This window comes from Pseudophryne corroboree, chromosome 3, assembly GCF_028390025.1.
Source record: "Pseudophryne corroboree isolate aPseCor3 chromosome 3, aPseCor3.hap2, whole genome shotgun sequence".
NCBI classification, from domain to species: Eukaryota; Metazoa; Chordata; class Amphibia; order Anura; family Myobatrachidae; genus Pseudophryne; species Pseudophryne corroboree.
The window spans coordinates 361,332,411-361,356,536 of record NC_086446.1 but is presented as its reverse complement, the minus strand read 5'-3'; the positions used below and the strand labels follow the sequence as shown (position 1 = coordinate 361,356,536).

Sequence of the window (24,126 nt, the reverse complement as noted above, 5' to 3'; positions counted from 1 at the left end):
AGACACCATGTTGTCCATAATTACTTTTTAATTATTGATTGGTAGATGTCATGTTGCTCTTCATTTCAACCACAACTACAAACATACTGTACATGCCAGCAGTACTTGCAGTACAACAGTATCTAATATACTGCTACAAATGTGCATGAGGCGTAAGTTCAGAAATACCTTCTTATAACTTTACAAAATATAGTACTCAATATCATATGCAAAAGTCAGTTTAAATTTACTTGTAATCACTAAAGTGTTCAAGAGCAATGTTTCTTGTAGTGTCAGCTCCCATGCTCAGTTATGTGGCTTTCTGAGCTCCTTACTAGAATACTGCCACTGCTGATGCATGGTGCTCCCAGTTGATAGATTTGCATGCCTGTTATGGGGGGCATCACAAAAAAAAAAAAAACCTGTTGTAGCCTAACTTTCAGGTATACTACATTATGGGGCTAATCGCGCTCCAACCGGAATATTTGGCCCCACGGGCGCATGCGCAGCGCCCATCCTGCACATGTACCCACACTTTCTGCGGGGGGGCTGCAGAAAAAGCGATCGCCTCTGCCTGTCAATCAGGCAGAGGCAGTCGCGGGGCGGGGGATGGCAACGCTCCGTTTCCAGGGAGGAGACAGAGCGTTACAGGGGCGGGGTGAGCCAAACGGTTGGCGAAGGCGGACAAACGGAGGCGTGTCGGGGGCGCGGTGGCTGTGTTATGTCACATGCAGCCGCCGTGACAGGTAAAATGGTGCCGGGACTCCTGCGGCCGCAGCTAAGCTGCGCCGGCAGGAGTCGTCTTTAGTTTCTGCTGACAAGCAGAAATTGCAAAACGATCGCAATTTCTACTTGTCGAAAGGGGGGAAGGCGCCAGTCAGTATGCTGGGCGGCCCCCAGCATGCGAGCAAAAGGATAGCAAATTCTGCTGATTAGCTGAATTTGCTATCCTTACTGAATTAGCCCCTATATCAAGTGAGCCCACAAGTGCTGCAACTAATCCGGAGACTGATTCATCAATCATGAATTCCTACTAAAAAGAATTTTATTTTATTTTTTTCCGTTTTTATAATTATTTTGTTTTTACAAATTGATACTAAGCCCTCGGATATGTTAACCCTGGATTATGGAATACTCAAGAAGAACCTGAGACCACATTAAACCACCAAAACTGGTTTTGCCTATCACATCAAGCAGAAGAACAGGAAAGAAAACCATGAAAGGGGGGGTTGGGGCACATGGGTTTAGAAGATGTGGTACAAGTGAATAGTGGGTGGTGGGAGCAGATTGGAGAGAAAGTAGAGGGATCTACACAAAAAGTGGGAGACCGAGAGGCCCAGATTGGGAGACAGAGAGGTGCACATACAGGTTGGATACTGCCACAAAGATGGTGACAGACACACAAAATGTGAGCAAAGACACAGTCAGAAGATGGAACATATATGGGGGGGCAGGAGGAGGAATACAGATAGGGGTAAGCAAGGGAGGAAATGGGAACCTACCTACATTTAGGTCTACCTGGGCTCTATGTTTAGGGAGATGTGTGGAAAATGAGGATGAGCAACAGAATGAAGGGGATGTTTGGGAGGGGACAGGTAATGGTATGTCAGGCACATTCTAAGTAATGTATCCTGTATAAATGGTCCTATGCTGCCTGTAAAGCAGGGGTGGGGAACCTCCGGCCCACGGGCCGTATAAGGCCCGCAAAGCCGTTTGGTCCGGCCCACCAGCTTGTGTCAGTGAGACACGCTGCCGCTCAGTCCGGCGGCAGCGTGTCTCAGCTGTCAGAACAGGGAGGAGAGCGCGGCTGTCGGGTGTTCGTGAGTCAATCAGAGCTCGCGGACCGGCAGCCAATCAGAAGCCGCTGCTGCCGGTCCGCGAGCTCTGATTGGCTGTCGAACCGGCGGCTGGTTTCAAGTCCTACATGCCGCCGCCGCCCAACATAGCCGCACTCTCCTCCGTGTCCCGCCGAAAGCAGCACGGTAAGCAGCTCGGAGGGGAGGGGGGGGGGGGGCAGGGCAGGGCATCCTTATACCTGGCACTGTGGGGGGCATCTGTATACTTGGCACTGTGGGGGGCATCTGTATACCTGGCACTGTGGGGACATCTATATACCTGGCACTATGAGGGGCATCTGTATACCTGGCACTGTGGGGGGTATTTGTATACCTGGCACTGTGGGGGCATCTGTATACCTGGCACTGTGGGGGCATTTGTATACCTGGCACTGTGGGGACATCTGTATACCTGGCACTGTGAGGGGCATTTGTATACCTGGCACTGTGGGGGCATCTGTATACCTGGTACTGTGAGGGGCATTTGTATACCTGGCACTGTGGGGACATCTGTATACCTGGCACTGTGGGGAAATCTGTATACCTGGCACTGTGAGGGGCATTTGTATACCTGGCACTGTGGGGGCATCTGTATACCTGGCACTGTGGGGGCAATTGTGGATTTGGCACCGCACTATTGGGGGCATATGTGCATCACGTCCCATTTTAACTGGTCACACCCATTTTTTGGCGCGCGCGCCTCCGGCGCACACACACAGTACCTCTAAAGGGCAGACCTACTGGGGGGCAGGGTCATTTTTTAAGTTGAGAATTTTTGTATGGCCCCCGAAGGATTTTATAAATATCCAAATGGCCCTCGGTAGAAAAAAGGTTCCCCACCCCTGCTGTAAAGTATCAGGCAGCGAAGAACCCAATCTAATACCACTTTCATACATACAACCTGGGAATTTCCCTGCTCAGACCCGGATTTTTCCTCCTCTGAAAAATCCTGGGTTTTTGCTCGAGACCCCCTTTCCCACTACATCTGAGACCTGGAAAATTCCCAGGTCATCCCCTTCCAGACATAAGCCTGGTCTGCCCTAGCATTCTACAAGCCAGGGCTGTTAGGCTGCTGTCGTGCACGCTCATACATGTCATACACGCACATGTCACACTCATACACACACATACATGTCACACTCGTACACACACATACATGTCACACTCATACACACACATACATGTCACACTCGTACACACACATACATGTCACACTCAAGCACTCACACACCACACACCCATTCTAAAACCAGCTGCTTCTATCGGCAGCACAGAGTACACACCCCTCCTGCCATCACAGAGTACACACCCCTCCTGCCATCACAGAGTACACACCCCTCCTGCCATCACAGAGTACACTACACACCCCTCCTGCCAGCACAGAGTACACACCCCTCCTGCCAGCACAGAGTACACACCCCTCCTGCCAGCACAGAGTACACACCCCTCCTGCCAGCACAGAGTACACACCCCTCCTGCCAGCACAGAGTACACGCCCCTCCTGCCAGCACAGAGTACACTCCCCTCCTGCCAGCACAGAGCGCATTTTCCCTCCTGCCAGCACAGAGCGCATTTTCCCTCCTGCCAGCACGGAGCGCATTTTCCCTCCTGCCAGCACGGAGCGCATTTTCCCTCCTGCCAGCACGGAGCGCATTTTCCCTCCTGCCAGCACGGAGCGCATTTTCCCTCCTGCCAGCACGGAGCGCATTTTCCCTCCTGCCAGCACGGAGCGCATTTTCCCTCCTGCCAGCACGGAGCGCATTCTCCCTCCTGCCAGCACGGAGCGCATTCCCCCTCCTGCCAGCGCGCATTCCCCCTCCTGCCAGCGCGGAGCGCATTCCCCCTCCTGCCAGCGCGGAGCGCATTCCCCCTCCTGCCAGCGCGGAGCGCATTCCCCCTCCTGCCAGCGCTGAGCGCATTCCTCCTCCTGCCAGCGCGGAGCGCATTCCTCCTCCTGCCAGCGCGGAGCGCATTCCCCCTCCTGCCAGCGCGGAGCGCATTCCCCCTCCTGCCAGCGCGGAGCGCATTCCCCCTCCTGCCAGCATGGAGCGCATTCCCCCTCCTGCCAGCATGGAGCGCATTCCCCCTCCTGCCAGCATGGAGCGCATTCCCCCTCCTGCCAGCACGGAGCGTATTCCCCCTCCCGGCAGCCCAGCCCCCCAAGCAGCCCAAAACAGCCTATCAGAGGCTTCTAAGTGCAACCCAGAAGTAAAATCCTGGGTTGCACTATTCACACTTAACTCGGGTTGTTTACCCAGGCCGATAGTCGGGTAAAAACCCTGGAAAATTGCAGGGGCGGTGACCTGGGAACCTGTTCCCGTGTTGGTGCCTTTCAGACATACAACAATCTCGGGTTGATGCACGTTTATGTTTCTGAAAGGGGTATAAATAGATGCAAGGCTATATCATTTGATTTGAGATTAGACCACCTGCTTACAACTTTCCTGCAAGTGTTTCTGGGTGCTGTGGCATCCAGTTTGGGTACCACTGCTGCATTAAGGTGTTGGGTAGGTTGAATCCTGGTAAAAAAGAGTTCTTATATTGTACAGTATGCCACAGGCACATGGTGGATGGAACACTCAGGTGTTTATTGACAAGCCTAGCTAGGTGAAAGTTTAAGACTATAGCATGTTAATAGAACACTCCTTGTTCCTTATCAAGGAGGGTCTAGGAAGCTGTCCCTTCAAGTGAGTGGACTTTGCACTGTGTGCAAATAAACAGACGTGCAGAACAGATTTCTGGTGTAGATGTAAGTTAAAGGTAGAGTACATTGCTCTATAAATTGTAGATTAGCTATTAAAGGAGTGTATGAAAACAAGGAAGTTTCATGATCCTTCTGTTTTTTCTTCTTACATTAATTAGTGAACATTTTGATGGTACGCATACAGCTGAAGTCTTTCTTTGAGCATAAAAAAGTTCATGTTAAATGGCAACTAAACCTGATCACGCTGGACCAGTTAGTGTACAAATACACGATTTCAACGTCTCATATGCTGCATCGTGTGCACACCATACATGTTTTAGGTACGATTATGATGCGATGCACGGTCCTGGTCGAACATCACATCCTCAGATCATATGTGCAGCCCGTATTATCCGTTGTAAACGTATGCACATCTTACCATGTTTTTGCAGATACAATGCATCGTTTGATGGATTATTTGATCAGCGTCATTTGAGTGTATGCTTTTTCTGATGGATTGTGATACGATCTATGGGTTATGTGATGCTGCCAGATTTACCAATATCGGAAATGCAAAGCATTCCTGTTATTGGCTACCGCCATCTTCAGATAGCAGTAGCCCGTTGTAGCCTTCCCCTGGAACACTCTGCTGGAAATGTCCGTTGTGCATGGCGGTCAGCGTGACCGCTCACAAGAAGCAGCCCCGGCATCGCACTCGGCACATCGCAGGGACTGGCTCCTTTCTGACTACCATATATATATATATATATATATATTTGCAGCTGATGGGTAATAACAGTATTGGGATAAACATAATACTCTGTCAGGCAGAAACAATTATGCTTCAAAAGCATGCTATGGGACTTTGTAGCCTGTCCCCTGAAAACACCCATTTTTGGGGAGTACCCGCAAATATTCAGGATCCCCTTAATGCATGTATCTTCATATCTGCCATGGTCCCATTTCCGACAGCAGCCACAGCCCCCATAAAAACTTTCTTTGGGGCTGCTAAGCTGTTGGATTTACCATGCGCGCATTCTGGAGTTTGGTCCCAGCAGCTAATACTATCTGAAGATAGGCTACAGTCAGGGCCGGCCCGATTAAAAAATTTTGGTTAGCGAATTTAGAATTTAGCGCCCCTTGATGGGATCAAATTTTAAAAGAGGTGTGGTCTCACAAGGAAGGGGCGTGGCCACACAATAGTTCCCCCCAGGGGTACAGGGAGATTGTCGATGACAGGGAGAAAGTGCGTGACTGGGTGGCAGAGGTGATGGAGATAGTGGGTGACTGAGGAGGCTGGGGTGACAGGGAGATAGTGGGTGACAAGGAGCAGTGATCGTGCTGAGCCCCCCAAAAAAGTGGGTCCCAGGGACCCCTCACTTTTAAAAATTGGGTTCCTACCTGTCCTTTTCTAGGTCCCATCGGAATGAAGGTTCTTATTAATCTTAATAGTTATTAAAATATAAAAATACAGACTTGATTTGGACAATACGAAAGTGTTGCAAGGGGAGGAGGGTGGGTGACAATGCTGCTGGGCTGTGTAGCATGCAGGATACTCTGCCCCAGAGCTGTAACTAGACATTTTAGTGCCCTTCGGCAGAAAGTGAATAGGTGCTCCACCTCCCAGATAGCAAAGAATAGACCGGGACGTGGCTTTGTGGGGAAGGGGCGTGGCCACATAATAGTGCCAATTCACATTACACCACACAGTAGTGCCGCTTATACACATTGCACCAAGTAGAACCTCCTAAACACACTGTGCCAGATAGAGCACGTTATACACACTGCGCCAGATAGAGCACATGATACACAATGCGCCAGGTAGAGCACATTATACACAATGCGCCAGGTAGAGCACATTATACACATTGCACCAGGTAAAGCACGTTATACACAGTGCGCCAGGCAGAGCACGTTATACACAGTACGCCAGGTAGAGCACGTTATACACATTGCACCAGGTAAAGCACGTTATACACAGTGCGCCAGGTAAAGCACATTATACACAGTGCGCCAGGTAGAGCACATTCTACACATTGCACCAGGTAAAGCACGTTATACACAGTGCGCCAGGTAAAGCACGTTATACACAGTGCGCCAGGCAGAGCACGTTATACACAGTGCGCCAGGTAAAGCACGTTATACACAGTGCGCCAGGTAAAGCACGTTATACACAGTGCGCCAGGTAGAGCACGTTATACACATTGCGCCAGGTAGAGCACGTTATACACATTGCGCCAGGTAGAGCACGTTATACACGTTGTGCCAGGTAGAGCACGTTATACACAATGCGCCAGGTAGAGCACGTTATACACACCTCAGCCCCTCAGTCATCCACCGCAGACAGCGACGCTGGAACCCCCTACAGTAAGCCCATCCACCACCCCACACAGCCTGCTGAAGTGCGTGGACACACATGCCGCTGGGGTCACAGGGCAGATGCACTCACCGTTGCGCAGGTCTCTTGGTGCTTGCTACGGTGCCCAGGGTCAGCATGCAGGCAGCCTTTTCATTATGCTCTGGTTCAAGCCGCAGGCAGCCCACCCAACGCCCCGTAGGAAGACAGCTCGGGAGGGAGGGGGGCACAGCACTGCAGCAGCAGCTTCTCCTCAGGCTCAGGCAGGAGGGGGAGAGCCACTGACAGCGTGGGCGGGCGACCGGGGGAGAGAGCCACTGACAGCGCGGGCGGGGGGGAGAGCCACTGACAGCGCGGGCGGGTGGCCGGGGGAGAGAGCCACTGACAGCTCAGGCGGGAGGGTGGGCGAGAAAGCCACTGACAGCGCGGCCGGGCACCCAGGCAGGAGACAGCAGCTTCAGCAGAGTGCGGCGTGATGGCGCGTGCGTGGTGCAGGCTGCCGGCGCCTTCCTCACTGTGGCGCCTTACTTGTACGCGTACTCCGCGTAACGGGCGGGCCGGCCTTGGCTACAGTGGCTAATTCCTCTCAAAAGCATAAGGAGAAGTGAATTAATTGCTTTTGCGATCATCTCATTTGTTACACATCGCAGGGACGGGTTTCTTTATGAGCCCCTGTCCCTGAATGTGATGAATAGTACATTTGGGCAATGTATAATTTCTTATTGCCACAAGTGGCGGCAAAAAATTATAATTTTTGGGTCTGAAGCCAGATAATTAGAAAATATACCCTTTTGTATCATTATGAAGTCAACATGTTTTTTTCTGTATTCTATACTACTTTATCCTGTGTACACATAACTACAGGAGGTGCGGCCTGTGTGATGGATGTATACTTTATGTTCTTAAGGCAAGCGAGGCCCACTTTCTTTGCATGTTTTTATGTAGATTGCGGAGTTTAAGTTAATAATTTCTAGGGTGTGTCTGAAAAATATATTTTACAGTAAATATTAGATACACGAAAATATTCTGTACTAGATAGCTCTGAGAACAGCTTTCTCCAATACATTTGTAATTGTATAGTTTCCATTGCAAGAAGAAACTTAATGGTAACAATACCATGTGCAGCAATCCTTATCATACACTCTAGTACAGTGGCTCCCAACTTTCTTTTCGCCATGTGGCCCAGCAGGTGAAGCACAGTGGAACTTGGCGTTAGAAACAGCCATAGCCGCTACATCATAGAACTTTGTATACAAATTTAGACTTATTTGCGCGCTGATGTACAAATGTTGCACATTGCAAAATCACCAGTGCAGTCTAGCAGAGTAGTTTTGTCGCTTCAGTTTTTTTTATTTATGAGACAAAGATGCACAGGTTGAGTGAGAAAGACGCTCGGCACAGCGAGTCACCTAGGACTTGGAATGCTAAGGCAGTGGAGAACAATGTACTGCAGTCCGTCGTGGGGGGAGATGAAGTGGTGGGGTCAGGTGGAAGGAGAAGAGAAGAGGTAGACAGAAGGTGGACAGGTAGAACATAAAGATGGAGGGGAGGGCAGAGCAGAGCCTGCAGTGATATGTCTGTCAAGAAAAAATGAAGAATTGGGTTGTCTCTGTTGGCCACCAGTGTACCATGGCCCACCATTTTGTAACCCTTGATCTAGTTGAAGTGAAACAATGTAACAAATACCTGATGGTTGCTATGAGTTATTGCACATTTGCTCTTTCCAAGCACCTGCTGTCAAGTAGGTAGTAATTTATTTTATATTTCATAGTTAGAAATCAGGAGTGACTCCGTACCTGAGTTTATGTTGAACTCTTACTTCTGAAAAACTGACTATCTTAAATAAATAATAATACCACCAAAAGTGGAATTCTAAAAGTTACATTTAAAATATGACTTATCTGGTGTTAAATCCAGCCAGTCGTGCGGGTCCTTTGATGTCTGCTACAGTGGCTGTGCTTTGCAGTATGCTGGGAATGGATAACATATAACTGCACGATAAAAGGAGTTTAGGTAATCTGTTTTAATGGTTTTAGGTATCTTAGGGATTCTTGACAACTGTCTATTATAGCAAAAGAGGATCAAAACATAAAAAATTGTTAAAATACACTTAACTTGAATAAGTTTCCCCAAAAGCTAATTCACCAGTTTACGACTATCGATGAAAGTATTTGTTTATTTCTTAATATTTTTTTTTAGTCCAAATGGAAAAGCATTCCAATGTATAAGTCGACAGTGTCTAGGTCAATAAGTTGACCCCATATGGCTGACATGCATTAGGTCAGCAGGTAAAAGGTAGACAGTGCTTAAGGTCGACATGACAATGGTTGACACAAGGTTATTTGAGGGGTGGGGGTTTCCAACTTTTGCTTGATTTACTATCAACGTGAACTATGATTGGAATTGTAACCTGTGGCAAGCGTAGCGAGCCACCTTGTCTGAAGTGCAGCGAGCAAAGCGAACCCGCGAGGGAACACGTGTTAGATATGATTAAACATACAAACTGATGCCCAAAAAACTTTGTATCAACCTTCTTTGTGTTAACCATTTTCATGTCAACTTTTTAGCCCTGCCGACATTTTGTACCTGTCGACCTTACCCACTATCTGCCTTTTACTTGTCGATGTTTTAACCCTGTCGGCATAATGAGTGTCTATCTAGACAGTGTAGATCTTCTATACCACACGGTTGAAAAAAGCCAAGCAAAAATTTCTTTAAATAAAGACCCACCTGCAGAATTGCTGCCGATGGTGTCAAGGCCTTCATATAAGCCTTCTCCTAGGTGACTATCACTTAGTTGCCACTGGCAAATAGATAAAACATTTCAGCTCATGCATGCACAATATTGAGGATAACTAAACCATTTGTAGCGATTACAAAGAATAACTTTTGCCAAATTTCATTTTTCTACAAATATTTCAGTATTTTGGGTTGAAATTTGGAATACAATTTTGTTTAGAAATGTTGTTCTTGTACAAGTTCTATAAAACAAAATGCCACAGATAGCAAATTTAGCTAATGAACAATTAGAAATATTTGTATGCCTTCATAATACCTATCTGTGATTGATCAAAATTCAGTCTGTTGAATCAGTATTGCAAATTATCTCACAAAATAAACCTACAATGTTTTAGCACTCTCCGTAGTGGCCGCTGCGTATTCTTAGGACCTTTTTCCTATAGGTCATGGACAGCCCATAGAGCCGTCACATAGAACTTTACCTGGAGAGGGAAGCAATAAAAAAATATATATCACATATTAAACTCTACTGTGAAACATGTTTCAGAGTAAATACAAGAAAAACAAACACAATGATTGATAGAATAATCATTTAGAACAGATGTTAGGGGACATTCCATTAAGCATTAAATAAGGTGGACAATAACATCAGATGTGTTACTGTAATTGTGCATAAAGGTTCGTTGGATTGCCTGAATGCTGTTACAGGCTGGTTCTTTGTGGTCTGGTGATGTTTGTCTGGATTCCTGAGTGACAGCCTGGTTTCTCAGTCCTGCCTCTAGGCTCTCTGAATTGTGGATGTGCTGAATAGCACATCACTAATGGAGGATCTTAGTTATTTAGAGGAAGAGGGAGGAGGATTCCACAGGTTGTCCCTAGAGCAGGTCTCAATATTCTCATTTTACATTACAAAAGAGTAACACGTTTGCATAGCCATGAGGCACAAAGTAAAGGATTATGGAGATTCTTACTGTGCCCACACTTGTTTTTTGGTTTGGTTTACGAGCTTGTTCAGTATTTATTGTTACAATAGATTTTGCTACAATCCTTTCTGGCGGCTAAAAACTTAAGCGGTTCAAATCTTGTATTCTGTACCCTTCACCAAGTAGCCACTTGCAATTAATTAGTAAACACAACATTTTCTGTAATGAACAGTTTAATAAAATTGAAAATTGTTAACTGTCTAATCGTGCCACTCCATATTTAAAATCTTTGTGATAATTATATATAATGTATGTACCAGTGACGTCACTAGCTCATAATTAATTCATATTGTTTCTTATTACTTTAAGACTATTTTAAACTGGGCACTTATGTGAAATCAAACTTCTGATACCCCAGTTTAACAGACCCAGCAGTCATTACCCCTTTCTCAAGCATTTTTACCTGAGAAGGGATTAGTACTGCTTCTCTCACCATATATAAAGAGGTAGGTTGCAGTGTGGACTATGAAGAGGTTACATTTAGTAAGTTGTAAAAATGTAAGCTTTTCACAGCTAAGTTACATAGAAACATGGGGGTAAATTTACTAAGGTGGGAGGTTTTTTTTTAGAATTGGTGATGTTGCGCATAGCAACCAATCAGATTCTTCTTAACATTTATCTAGCTGCTTTTTGAAGATAATAGAATCTGATTGGTTGCTATGGGCAACATCACCAGTTCTAAAAACTCCCACCTTAGTAAATTTACCCCATAGAATTTGATGGCAGATAAGAACCACTTAGCCCATCTAGTCTGCTGTGTATTAAAAACCAAATACCATATCAGTATGGCGCTAAGTTAACTTAACTTAAATGCTGGTCTGTGTCACTGGACCCTCCTGGAGATTCATTTTGGCTCATGCATGCGCAGTACGGTGGTAAAGCAGAAAGGTGGTAGATTTCTCATCCAGAGATTTTCCAGTGTTTTCAGGCACATGTGAAAGACAGCCTGAGGATTTTGCAGTCAGCATTTTGTTCACCACATCTCCTGGTAGTTCAACTTTCATGAATTGCGGCACAGACAGAGTCTGTATGGCTGCAGTAAGTGGCGATACAGAATGTGTGTTAAGCCCCGTACACACTGGGGAGTGGTGTGCTGAGCGATCTATCACAGACTGCTCAGCACACATCTCTCCCCCCGCTCAGCACACAGGTGGTCATTCCGAGTTGTTCGCTCGCTGCCGATTTTCGCAGTGCAACGATCAAGTGAAAAAACTGCAAAAATGCGCATGGTACGCAGCGCGCATGCGCTAAGTACTTTCACACAAAACTTTGTAGAATGTAGACATAGCAGTGATGTGAGCTATCTACTAGATTTGGCATGCATGCATGACAAATCTAGAGTCTGCGATAGCGACGTGCGGGACTCCGCATCGCTATCGCTGTGGGGCATACACACGGAGAGATCCGTGCTTAATCTCTAAGCAATCTAGTCAGATTGCTTCGAATTTAAGCACGGATCTCTCCGTGTATACCCCCCTTTAGCACAGGAAAAGCATGAAGATTGATAAATAACCCCATAGTGCAGTAGAAGAAGAGCATTTTAGAATGTTGGGTTTTTCTGATAAGGAAACCACAGTGGTTTAAAACAAAATGTTCTCTGCACAATTAAATCAAATAAGTAAATTAAAAGAGAAAACACTACTGCTTTCATTGGATTGACTATTTTTTATCAATATAAAACCATGTAGCCAATTTACTTTAACACTGTCTCACCGTATCTTAGATTTAGTACAAACCGATTTCACAGTTCGAAAATAGTGATGTTCTCAAATGTCCAGTTGACCCTGCTCTAAGTGGGAATGATTCTTAGAAGTGATTTACTATATATAACATCAAAAGAGGAAAGAAGGAATAAGAGAGATAAATTATTACATGGCTCCTGAGCCTCCTCTAGTTTTTTTTGGTAAAATAGACCACTGCACTTTTATAAATATTGGTTCATGCCACAAATGGCTGCCTTCTCGGAGTATAGACGATAAGTGCATATTCAGGGAAACAAAAATCAGTGTTTTTGCACATTAAAGAAATGGATAGACTGTCTAGCTTGTATAATATATACAACACATTGACACAAGGCAGAAAGGATATTCTCGTGTCATCAGGCTTCTTTAAGAAGATTTGTCTGGCTAAGAGCTTTTCAGAAATAACTATCTGTGGAGATTAGGCAGTGCGTACAGTGCTTAGCCGTGCTTAACAAAATTCTAAATCCATCAACTGTGTTTCTATTATTATTACAGTTTACTACATACTGTTGTTCCTAGATTGCCGTCATATTTCATAAAGGTGTACAAAGCCATAAAAATATTTATATATCATAGTAGGTTGTGTAGTCAGAACTGTTTTGAGAGCATGTTGAACAATCATTTACATATTTTCTATCATCTAGGGACAGCACTGAATGTGTAATGGTTAGCATTATTGCACTGAGATCATGGGTTTGATTCCCATCATGGCCCGAACTGTGTGGAGTTTGTATATTCTCCCCGTGCTTGCGTGGGTTTCCTCCGGGTACTTCAGTTTCCTCCCACAATCCAAAAATATACCGATTGGGTAATTTGCTCACAACAAAATTAACTGTAGTGTATTTGTGTGTGCATGTACATATGGTAGAGAATATGGATTAATAACTCCACTGGGGCAGGGACTGATGTGAATGGCCAAGTATTCTCTGTAAAGCGCTGTTGAATATGTATGCGGACTGTGGTAATAAATAAATAAGCCTTGTTTACAATCCATGCCCCAAACTTGTCACACCTGGAGCCAATCCAGTTAATAACACCTAATTTCTTGACAAACGCACCCATTTACTGATGAAATGGAAGTTAATCTCACCTCATCGCTACAGCAACCCTGATAATCTCATTCACATCTCTCCCACAAACTCATACCCCCTATTCTGTGCCCTCTGGAATGCCAGATCTGTTTGTAACAAACTGGTCCCCACTCATGACCTTTTCATTTCCAACTCCCTACACCTACTAGCCATTACTGAAACTTGGATTACGCCCTCTGACACTACTTCTCCTGCTGCTCTTTCCGCTGGGGGCCTCACATTCACACACACACCCCGACCTGGGGGTCGCCATGGGGGTGGTGTTGGGGTCCTTTTACCTTCTAGTTACTCCTACCAACTCATACCACCAGAACCATCCCTTACATTCTCTACATTTGAGGTCCATGCCATACGCCTCTTCCAACCAGTCCATCTTAGAGTAGCTGTCATTTACCGGCCTCCTGGTACTGCTTCCAAATTCATCGACAACTTTGCTTCCTGGCTTCCTCACTTCCTCTCTTCTGACATTCCCTCCATTATCCTAGGCGATTTCAACATCCCTATTGACATCCCCACACAATCCCCTGCCTCTAAACTCCTTAACCTCACCTCTTCACTTGGTCTCTCCCAGTGGACCTCCTCACCCTCCCATGTGAATGGGAGCTCACTGGATCTGGTCTTCACTCACCGCTGTAATATTTCTGTTTTTTCCAACTCCCCATTTCCCCTCTCTGACCACCACCTGCTCTCCTTTAACCTATCACTCTCGACTTCCCCATCTCTACCTCCCAAGGCTACCATCACTAAGCGTAACATTGAAGCTATTGACACCACATTCCTTTCCTCCCTGTTTGAATCGCTTCTCTCTCCTATTCTCTCTCTCTCATGCCCTGAACAAGCCACTTCCACATACAATGCATCCCTTACTTCTGCTCTTGACTCTGTTGCTCCACCAACCACTATTCACCCTCGCAAATTAACACCTCAACCCTGGCACACCAAATGCACCAGATATCTGCAAAAATGCTCACGTACTGCTGAGCGACACTGGAGGAAATCACGCTCTAAGGCAGACTTCCTTCATTTCAAACTTATGCTCTCATCCTCCAGTGCTGCCCTTTCTCTTGCAAAACAGTCATACTTCAAGAACCTCATCTCCTCCCAGTCTTCCAACCCCCGGCGCCTCTTTGCCACTCTCAACTCACTCCTCTGCCCACCTCCACCTCGTCTCCCTTCCTCACTCTCTGCTCTTGACTTTGCCACTTACTTCACATCCAAAATTGACTCCATACGTCAGGACATCACATCACACCAGACCACCAGTAACCAGCTTTCTCCCATCCCTCACCATCCCTCCCCATCCCTCGCACCTACTCTGACATCTTTCTCTCATGCATCTGGAGAGGAAGTCATGGCCCTCATTCGTTCCTGTCCCCTAACCACCTCCCCACTTGACCCTATCCCCTCCCACCTCCTCCGCTACCTCTCTCCTTCTGCTTGTTCCCATCTTTCCCACCTTCTCAATCTGTCCCTCTCAGCAGGCACTGTCCCCTCTGCCTTCAAGCATGCACTCATCTCTCCTATTATCAAAAAACCTACACTTGATCCAAACATTCTCTCCAACTACCGACCCATCTCTCTCCTCCCTTTTGCCTCCAAACTCCTTGAGCGTATTGTCTACAACCGCCTTATTTCCTTTCTATCCTCACACTCACTGCTTGACCCATTCCAGTCTGGCTTCCGTCCTCTACACTCCACTGAAACTGCCCTTACAAAAGTATGCAATGACCTCCATGCTGCTAAATCTAAGGGACACTACTCTATACTTATTCTACTTGATCTCTCTGCTGCTTTTGACACTGTGGACCATCCTCTCCTACTGCAAATTCTTCACTCTATTGGTCTGCGTGACACTGCCCTCTCTTGGCTGTCTTCCTACCTCTCTGACCGTTCATTCTCTGTCTCTTCTCATGACTCCACCTCCCCCTCACTTCCACTAACTGTAGGTGTACCCCAAGGTTCTGTCCTTGGTCCTCTTCTCTTCTCTCTCTACACGTCCTCACTAGGTAAGCTCATTAGTTCTTTTGGTTTCCAATATCATCTCTATGCTGATGACACCCAAATCTATCTTTCCTCTCCAGACCTCTCCCCTGCTCTCCTCACTCGCATCTCCAGCTGTCTCTCTGCTACCTCTTCCTGGATGTCCCAGCGCTTTCTTAGACTTAACATGTCTAAGACAGAGCTGATCATCTTTCCTCCCTCTCGCATTACCTCACCTCCTACAATCTCACTATCTATTGATGGCACTACTATCTCCTCTAGCCCACAAGTGCGCTGTCTTGGAGTAATCCTTGACTCCTCCCTCTCCTTCAAACCACACATTCAGCACCTCTCACAAACCTGCCGTTTTCATCTAAAAAATATTTCCAGGATCAGACCCTTTCTGACCCAGGATGCTACTAAGACTCTTATCCACTCACTGGTCATCTCAAGACTGGACTACTGTAATCTGCTCCTGACTGGCATTCCTGACAAATACCTCTCTCCACTCCAATCTATCCTCAATGCTGCTGCCCGGCTCATCTTCCTCACCAAACGCACTACGTCCACCTCTCCTCTCTTACTAGACCTTCACTGGCTTCCCTTCCCTTTCAGAATCCATTTCAAACTTCTCACACTCGCTTACAAAGCCCTCACCCACTCCTCTCCCATCTACATCACTGATCTTATCTCGCTTTACACTCCCACCCGTCCTCTTCGCTCTGCTAATGCACGCCGACTCTCCTGCCTACGGATTACTTCCTCCCACTCCTACCTCCAAGATTTTTCACGTGCTGCACCACTTCTTTGGAATTCCCTACCTCTCCCCCTAAGACTCTCCACCTCTCTACAAAACTTCAAACGATCTCTCAAGACCCACTTCTTCACCAAACCCAGCCAAATCTCATCCTAACCCTCTGTCCTACACTCTCTATGTACCCCATCTGTGTCACCCCTGTCTGTCTACCCCTCCCCTTTAGAATGTAAGCTCTCACGAGCAGGGCCCTCTTCCCTCATGTGCTTATTCTCTCTTAATTTAATAATCTTCAACTGCACCACATCCAGCAGTCTTCTGCCACCTGATACTTATTCCAGTGTCATCTGCTGATGTAACTATGTTTATTTACCCTGTACTTGTCCTATACTGTCATCAACTGTAAGTTACTGTTTTCCTGTTTGATTTTTTGTTTATGTATTCTGTAATTGGGCGCTGCGGAACCCTTGTGGCGCCATATAAATAAAGGATAATAATAATAATAATAATAATAATAAGAGGTTCACGACTCAGGACTGACCTATGGATGCACGCTTACAGAAATCTTATTTTAGTTTAGGCAGTATGGACCCAAATAGCTAATAACATTTTAAGATATTAAATTGTTGGAGATATATAGCATATGTACTCCAATCTTTTAGATGGTAACCTGTTCAGAAATATATTTAAAATTATATACTACCATCATTGTCCCTTCTGAAATATGCAATAAATGGCGTGACCATACTTTATGCCTCTGATGGCCACCCACCGTACTCTGTGAATTATGTTACAACAGAAAGGATCCCTAAAACCTGTGATAAGTAAACTTTCAAAGGCTGTAGGTATTTTTCCCACTTGTTAAATAGACCCCTTTAGGGGCGTGGCTTGACCATGGAGGAGAGCAGTCGCAGCTCGGTGTAGCTCCTGCTTCACGAACACCTTATCACCCTCCTAACCTGCCCAAACCCACTCTCCCATACCGCCCCCCGCTATATATATCCCCCCAACATCACTGCCGATAAACACCCGTGGCCGCGGAATCGGGGAGCGCAGTGGAAGCTCCCGCGGATTGCGGCCCACTCACAGTCCACACGCCGGGGCCTCGATTACAACGACGACCCGCCGGACTTCCGGGCGGGCCGCAACGGCAAAACCAGACATCGACTCACCTCTGCTGGGGCTCGCGGGGCTGACTGCCGTCCACGGACGAGGGAGTGGACTCAGCGGTTGCTCCGGCTAGCGGCTGTGTCTGCCTGGGGGGACGGTGCCTCCTCTCCCCGGGACCCGGCGGCCATCTTGCCCTCTGCTGCTGAGAGTCGTGTCGCAGCGTGGTGCTGGAGACCCGGAGACGGAGCACCTCAGAGGTAGGTCCCCTGCCCATGCTCTCTCTCCCCAATGCTGCAGCGGAGTGACCTCTGGCAGTGACCGACTGTCACAACACCACCGGAGGCTGCTGCCCCGCCCCCCTGCTCCTCCATCCACTAGAGAGGAGGCCTATTGATAACCTGGCCCTGGCCGGAGCGTCCCTGCCTCTAAACCTGCTATAGCTGTCACACCTGCTAATCAGCCAGCCTGAAACCGGAACCCTCAATTCTGACCACCGACTGGCCGGACTCCTAGCTGCCCCGTGCCGTGGACGGATGATCCCGGCTCATCCAGCAGCATCTCTCCATTATCCCCGCTCGGGGTGACCTTACCCCCATAACCCGGAGGACTATTGTCTCACTCTCTGTCCCCCCGGCCCGCAGTACGCGGTGACCGACGGCCGCATCTGACACACCCTCACAGGCAGCAACATAGACACCAGGACACAGGGAGACGGGAGCCGCACTGAATAGACCGTTACCCCACAGTGCGGTGAGGAACTCTCCCTTACCTATTTACCTGCTGCTTCTTCTTACTTGCGCCCCGCAGTGACGGGATGAGGGCTTGAGTCCTGCGGTCTTGGCCCTGCACCGCACCTGCCTCTACAGGCTCCTGGATCTCACTCCTACAGCAAGATCTCCTATGCCTCACACCTCGCACCTCCCTTACCCCTGGTGCTGTATAACCATGATGGAAGCGCACTGAAAATTATCACTTAAAATGTGAGGCCCGTTATATCCTTTACTACTTAGATCCTCTGCGAGTGGATACCACATCTCTATCTAGAATTACCTGCATGGAAAAGTTCCTGATCCCACTGCCCGTGATGTCCGCAGGCACTGCTCAACACTCTCAAGACGGTACCCCCCGTGGCGAATCATCGGATTCCGACCACTCGACTACTCGCTCGCTATCCCAACGTTCCCGCAAATCACGCCCGCCTACTAAGCAACCAAAGATGAAACATAAAGACCTGGTTGCGGTCCTAGGGCCGCTCTTAGATGAGAAGTTGGCGGGCATTAAAGAAGCCATTGAATCTTCTTCGACTCTGCTGACTCAGCACTCCACCCGCATCGATGAAGCGGAACAGAGGATATCGACCCTGGAGGATAATTTGGAGGAAGCTCAACGTTCCCTACAGGCCAGACAACTGGAGGTCTCTGACCTAGCGGAGAAGCTTGATGACCTCGAAAATCGCAGCAGACGCAATAATCTGAGGGTCATAGGTATCCCTGAGTCGGTAAGAGGCCGCGAGCTCTTAGACCTCCTTTCATCTAGCATTCCGGAACGACTGTCTATAGATCTGAAAGGAACCCCTCTCGTCATCGAGAGAGCCCATAGATTGGGACCCGAAAGAAAAAATTCCTCGGGACGTCCTCGCCCAGTCATCGTGCGTTTTCTGAACTATGAAGACAAAGCGAGACTCCTTGACCACTACCGCAAGGCCACCGACCTCTATATCAATGGAGAACGCCTTCTCATTTTCCAGGACTTTTCCGCACTGGTATCCAACAAGCGCAGAGAGTTTGCTCCCATCTGCAAACACCTCTTTGATGCGAAAATCAAGTTTTCACTACTCTATCCTGCCCGCCTCAGGGTTTTTGAAGATGGGCGGCCGCGTTTCTTTGAGGATCCTGGGGAGGCCAAACTACATTTCACCATACCTGATACTTGATTACTGCATAATTATACCTCTTAATAACCCACTACTGCCTGAGTCTGCACTTGGGCCTCACATGATGCTCTTGAGAAGTGTGATAGATACTCACTTTTGATTTACTGTCTACACTTCTTGTTGTTTATAGATGTTTTTGCTAATATTTGTATGTTTTGTTAGGTTTACCTGTCTGGGCTGGGACCCCTTCCCCCCCATTGGGGGATCTCCCCCCCGCTCGCTGGGACGGGGTGGGACCCTACTTCACTCTTCATATTCTCCTTTTACTCTTCTACCCGGTAGGGGTGGGTTGACATGTCTACTGACGCCCACCCACACCCCTATGTAGACGGAGATATAACAACTACACTACTCCGCATAGTTTCATGGAACACTGAGGGCCTTAATCACCCGGTTAAGAGGAAAAAAGTGATCTCTCATCTGAAACGTATGTCCCCCCATATCATATTTCTTCAAGAGACCCACTGGTTAGATGATCCTAGACACACCCTACATGCCCCATGGATAGGAGAATGCATCTCAGCTCCATACCATTCTTAGTCCAGGGGGGTGGCAATATTGTTTCATACCAATTTCCAATATTCTATTCAGAGAAAGATTTCCGACCCTGAAGGTAGATTTCTATTACTGGATGTGTGCATTGATAACGTTATATATACACTTCTAAATATCTATGCACCCAACATCTCACCTGATTCTTTTTTTGCAGATCTTTTGACGACTCTTTATGTCTGGGGCAGCCAGAATTTAATAGTTGGAGGAGACTTCAATTTAGTGGTCGACCCATCCATGGACAGATCCAGGGTGAGTACAACCACAGCTACGACCCTTACACAGCTCCTGTCTTCTTTCTGCTCCCAATTAGACCTCTTAGACCCCTGGCGAATACTCCACCCCACTCAGAAGGACTTCTCTTTTTACTCCCACCCGCATTCCTCTCACTCTCGAATTGACTATATATTTACTGCCACTCACCTCCTCCCCAAAGTCACCCACACCTCCATTGATAACATCATCATATCAGATCATGCCCCCATAACTCTCCATATCCAACTGGCCATATCCTCTCATAGTCCACCTCGCTGGCGCTTCCCTGCCTACCTCCGCCACTCCAATGATTTTCTTCTACATATGAAGCAATCCTGGCTCAACTATACCATGGACAACCATGATCAGAGCTCAGACGCACCGGTCTTTTGGGGAGCGGCTAAAGCCGTCCTTCGAGGACATGTAATATCATATACCCACTCTAAACGGAAGAAATTTTCTTCTAAACTACAGGCCCTAAGCACCACACTCACTTCTGCATATAGAAGATATACTCAACATGATACCCCTGCCCACAAAGAGGCCTATTTATCAGCTAAACTTATCTATGATACATTCCTCACGGAACGGGCCCAATTGTCCTATGACTATCAACGTAACAGACTCCATAGGTGGGGCAACAAATCAGGCAAATTACTGGCCAATCTAATTAAAGGTCCTAAAGCCCGCACATGGGTAAACGCCATTAATAGCCAAGACACGCTGAACACCGACCCCAAAATCATCTGCACTAAATTTAGAGACTTTTATCAATCTCTGTATGCCAAAGGCCCTGATGACCCAGACGCCAACCTCGCTTTCTTGGAGGAGGCTGCTCTTCCTGTCTTGACTCAGGAGGAAAGAGAATCTTTGGAGAACCCGGTCACAATCGAGGAAATTGTTGACGTCATAAAATCTCTACCGAATAATAAAAGCCCCGGTCCTGACGGTTTTGGCGCAGAGTTTTATAAAATGCTTCGGGATGAACTGGCCCCCACCCTCACGTCTCTTTATAATCATATCCTCACCTCTAAACAAACCCCACTTAGATTCAACGAGGCCACGATTATAGTCATAGCAAAACCTGGTAAAGACCCCTCCCTACCTGGCTCTTACAGGCCGATCTCCCTTCTCAATCAGGATTTTAAAATCCTCACGAAACTGATGGCCAATAGACTACAATTCTGCCTGTCTCGAATTATATCGCCTGCACAGCTGGGATTTATTAAACACAGACAGTCTGTCCGGGGCATTAGAACCGCCTTGGCGGCCATAACACACTCACGCTCCCAAAATCTCATAGACAATATCCTAATAAATCTTGATGCGGAGAAGGCTTTCGATAAGATTGCCTGGCCTCATCTCGCAAGAGTTTTATCATATCAGCAATTTGGCAATAACTTTCGTGGCCTTGTTGACTCTCTTTATGACAACCCAACCGCCCAGGTGGTAGTCAATAATATCCCCTCAGCTCCCTTTACCCTCGAGAGAGGAACTAGACAGGGCTGCCCTCTCTCCCCCCTCCTCTTTAATCTAGCTCTAGAGCCCTTCATACGCTACATTCTCAACCTCCCAGTATTTCGGGGTATTAAAATCGGTAACAGAGAGATCAAATTTATAGCATTCGCGGACGACATTCTTCTGCTCACCTCTAACCCGAGACAATCTGTTATGGCGCTACAGAAGGCTATCTCTCGATTTTCCTCCTTTGCAGGATTCTCAATTAATTTTGATAAATCAGAGGCTTTGGCTATTTTTCCCCAGATCACTACGGGATGGGACACCCCTTTTCCATTTCGGTGGGCTCCTGCCCATATCACATACCTTGGAGTCCTTCTCCCCTCTGACCCTACTCGCCTCTACCCTGACAACATACACCCCATCCTCACTAAAATCCAAACCGAGTTGATGCTGTGGCAAAAACTTCCCCTTAATCTTATGGGTCGATGTAATTTGGTAAAGATGGCTAGCTTTCCTAAACTGCTCTATGTCCTCCAGTTGGTACCTGTCCTGCTCTCTAAATCTGACCTCTCCCTCCTGAACTCATCTATTTCTAAATTCATATGGGCCGGTAAAAGACCCAGAATAAGCATTTTTAAATTGTCTCAGACGGTGCAGAATGGAGGGTTGAATCTGCCGGACATAGAGCAATACAACAGGGCCTGCCTTCTCCGTTTTGCTGTAGACTGGCTCAACGGCACATCGGTCTTCACTGACTCGCTGGTTGATTCCCAACTCTGCACCCCTCTGTCTCTTAGTTTTGTCCTACATGCTTCCAAATCTGACCTACCATCCACTCTCCTGGACAATGTACTCCTAACTTTCACTGCGGTGGCATGGAGACTATCCAGAAAATCTTTAAAATTACAGCATACCTTCTCCTTGTTCCTTCCCCTCCTCGGCAACCCACACTTTCAAAAGGGTCAGGCCTCATATCCTTTCAATGCTTGGCATACTGCTAATCTCACACGAGTTGGTGATTTTCTCGACTCTGGAAAGAAGCCACTCACTTTTACTGAAGCACTTGCCAAATTCGACATTAACCCTAACCACGAATTCTACTTCTTTCAGGCTTCACATTATGTACACTCAGTTCTCTCTCACCTCAGCCCATCAGACTTTATTAACAGCCTAGACGCGCTACTGCGCTCAGGGACATGCTCCATCTCGTCCCTGTATGCCCGCATTCGAACGGAACATATTCCCACCACCGACCTATCCCAGATACAGACATGGTCCTCTCAAATTCCCTCCATGACCCCGGAAGCCATAATGGACAGCTTCACATCTTCCCTCAAACTTATTCCGGCTAGTTTATATCAGGAAATGTCCTACAAAATTTTACACAGAGCTTATGTCTCCCCAAGGAGGAGTCATTTGATGGGCTTGGCTGATTCGGCAAAATGCTTAAAATGCTCGGCACCAGTAGCTGATCTTATACATTGCTTTTGGCACTGCCCCTTATTCAGACATTTTGGGCTGAACTACAGTCATACGGTGCTTCCGAGTTAGGTCTACACTTCCAGTGCACTGCGACCCTTGGGCTCTCTTTGGGTATATCCTGGATCAACCCAAACTTCCCCCCCAGAACACGAAAATGATAGTGATTCTCTCAGCGGTCGGCAGGAAAGCCATCCTCCAGCAATGGATCTCCGATAACCCCCCTACACTGACACTAGCTACCTCTAGACTACTCTTCCTATTCACAATGGATTGGCTGGAAACGTCTCTAAACAAAGAGATACTGACCCCTGCGTTATTTAAATGCTGGGGCCGATTTATCAATACATTGCCCACTCTGACAAAATTGGCAGTTAAACAAAGTTTTCAATGTACCACGTGGTACGGTTGTCAACTTTTATCTGATGGCCCTCCCATCTCCCTTTCATAATCAAGTAATCCTCTACACCTCTATGCTCTTCTGACTTTCACGTCTCTACTGTTGTACCCCCTGCTACTACCTCCCTGGGCCCTCTCTACTCCTCCACCCTACACCCTTTCTACAAATCGCCGTAGCATATATATTCTCGCTTGCTCTGATGATGTCTCCATGGATGGGTCGGCGGTCCCTTCACCCTGGCAGGTATTGTTGTTTATTGTTGTCGGTTTCTTGTTTTTTCTCTTGTTGCTTTTTTTTTTTTTTTTCTTTTCTTTCTCTTTCTTATTGTTCACCATTACCTTTTTTATATTCTTACTTTATTTTAATTTTTAGTTACTTGTTTCCCAATAGGGAGAACATACTAGAATGTTCTATAATCTATACTAGTTATATTATTATACTATTTCTGCCTCTAGGTTAACTTGGGGATAGATAGTTCTGTAATCTAGTTCTTTCATGATTCCCATAACACTGTCACCCATAGTTATTCTATTTTGTACTAGAAAATGAAGAAAAGGAGGTTCTGTTTTTGATTTGGTTGCTTATCTGACCTGAGTGTCTCAGACCTCATCAGCCCTTACTCTCAACTATGTATTATGTCAATTTCTGAGATTGCATGTTGTACTATATAAACCTCAATAAAAATATGTTGGGAAAAAAAAAAAAATAGACCCCTTTAACCTCTTACATAAAACTCCCATTTTGCTTTGAACAGGGCACTCTTATTAGGCCCATACATGTACAGTCAATTTGGG

At 46.8% G+C, this 24,126-nt stretch overlaps 1 protein-coding gene across 2 annotated transcripts in view; it reads left to right on the top strand.

Moving 5' to 3' along the window:
• The window catches only part of LOC135055599 (trafficking kinesin-binding protein 1-like), a 90,929-nt gene that overhangs the window by 209 nt on the left and 66,594 nt on the right, over positions 1–24,126 (top strand). The gene's annotated exons all lie outside the window — the stretch shown is intronic.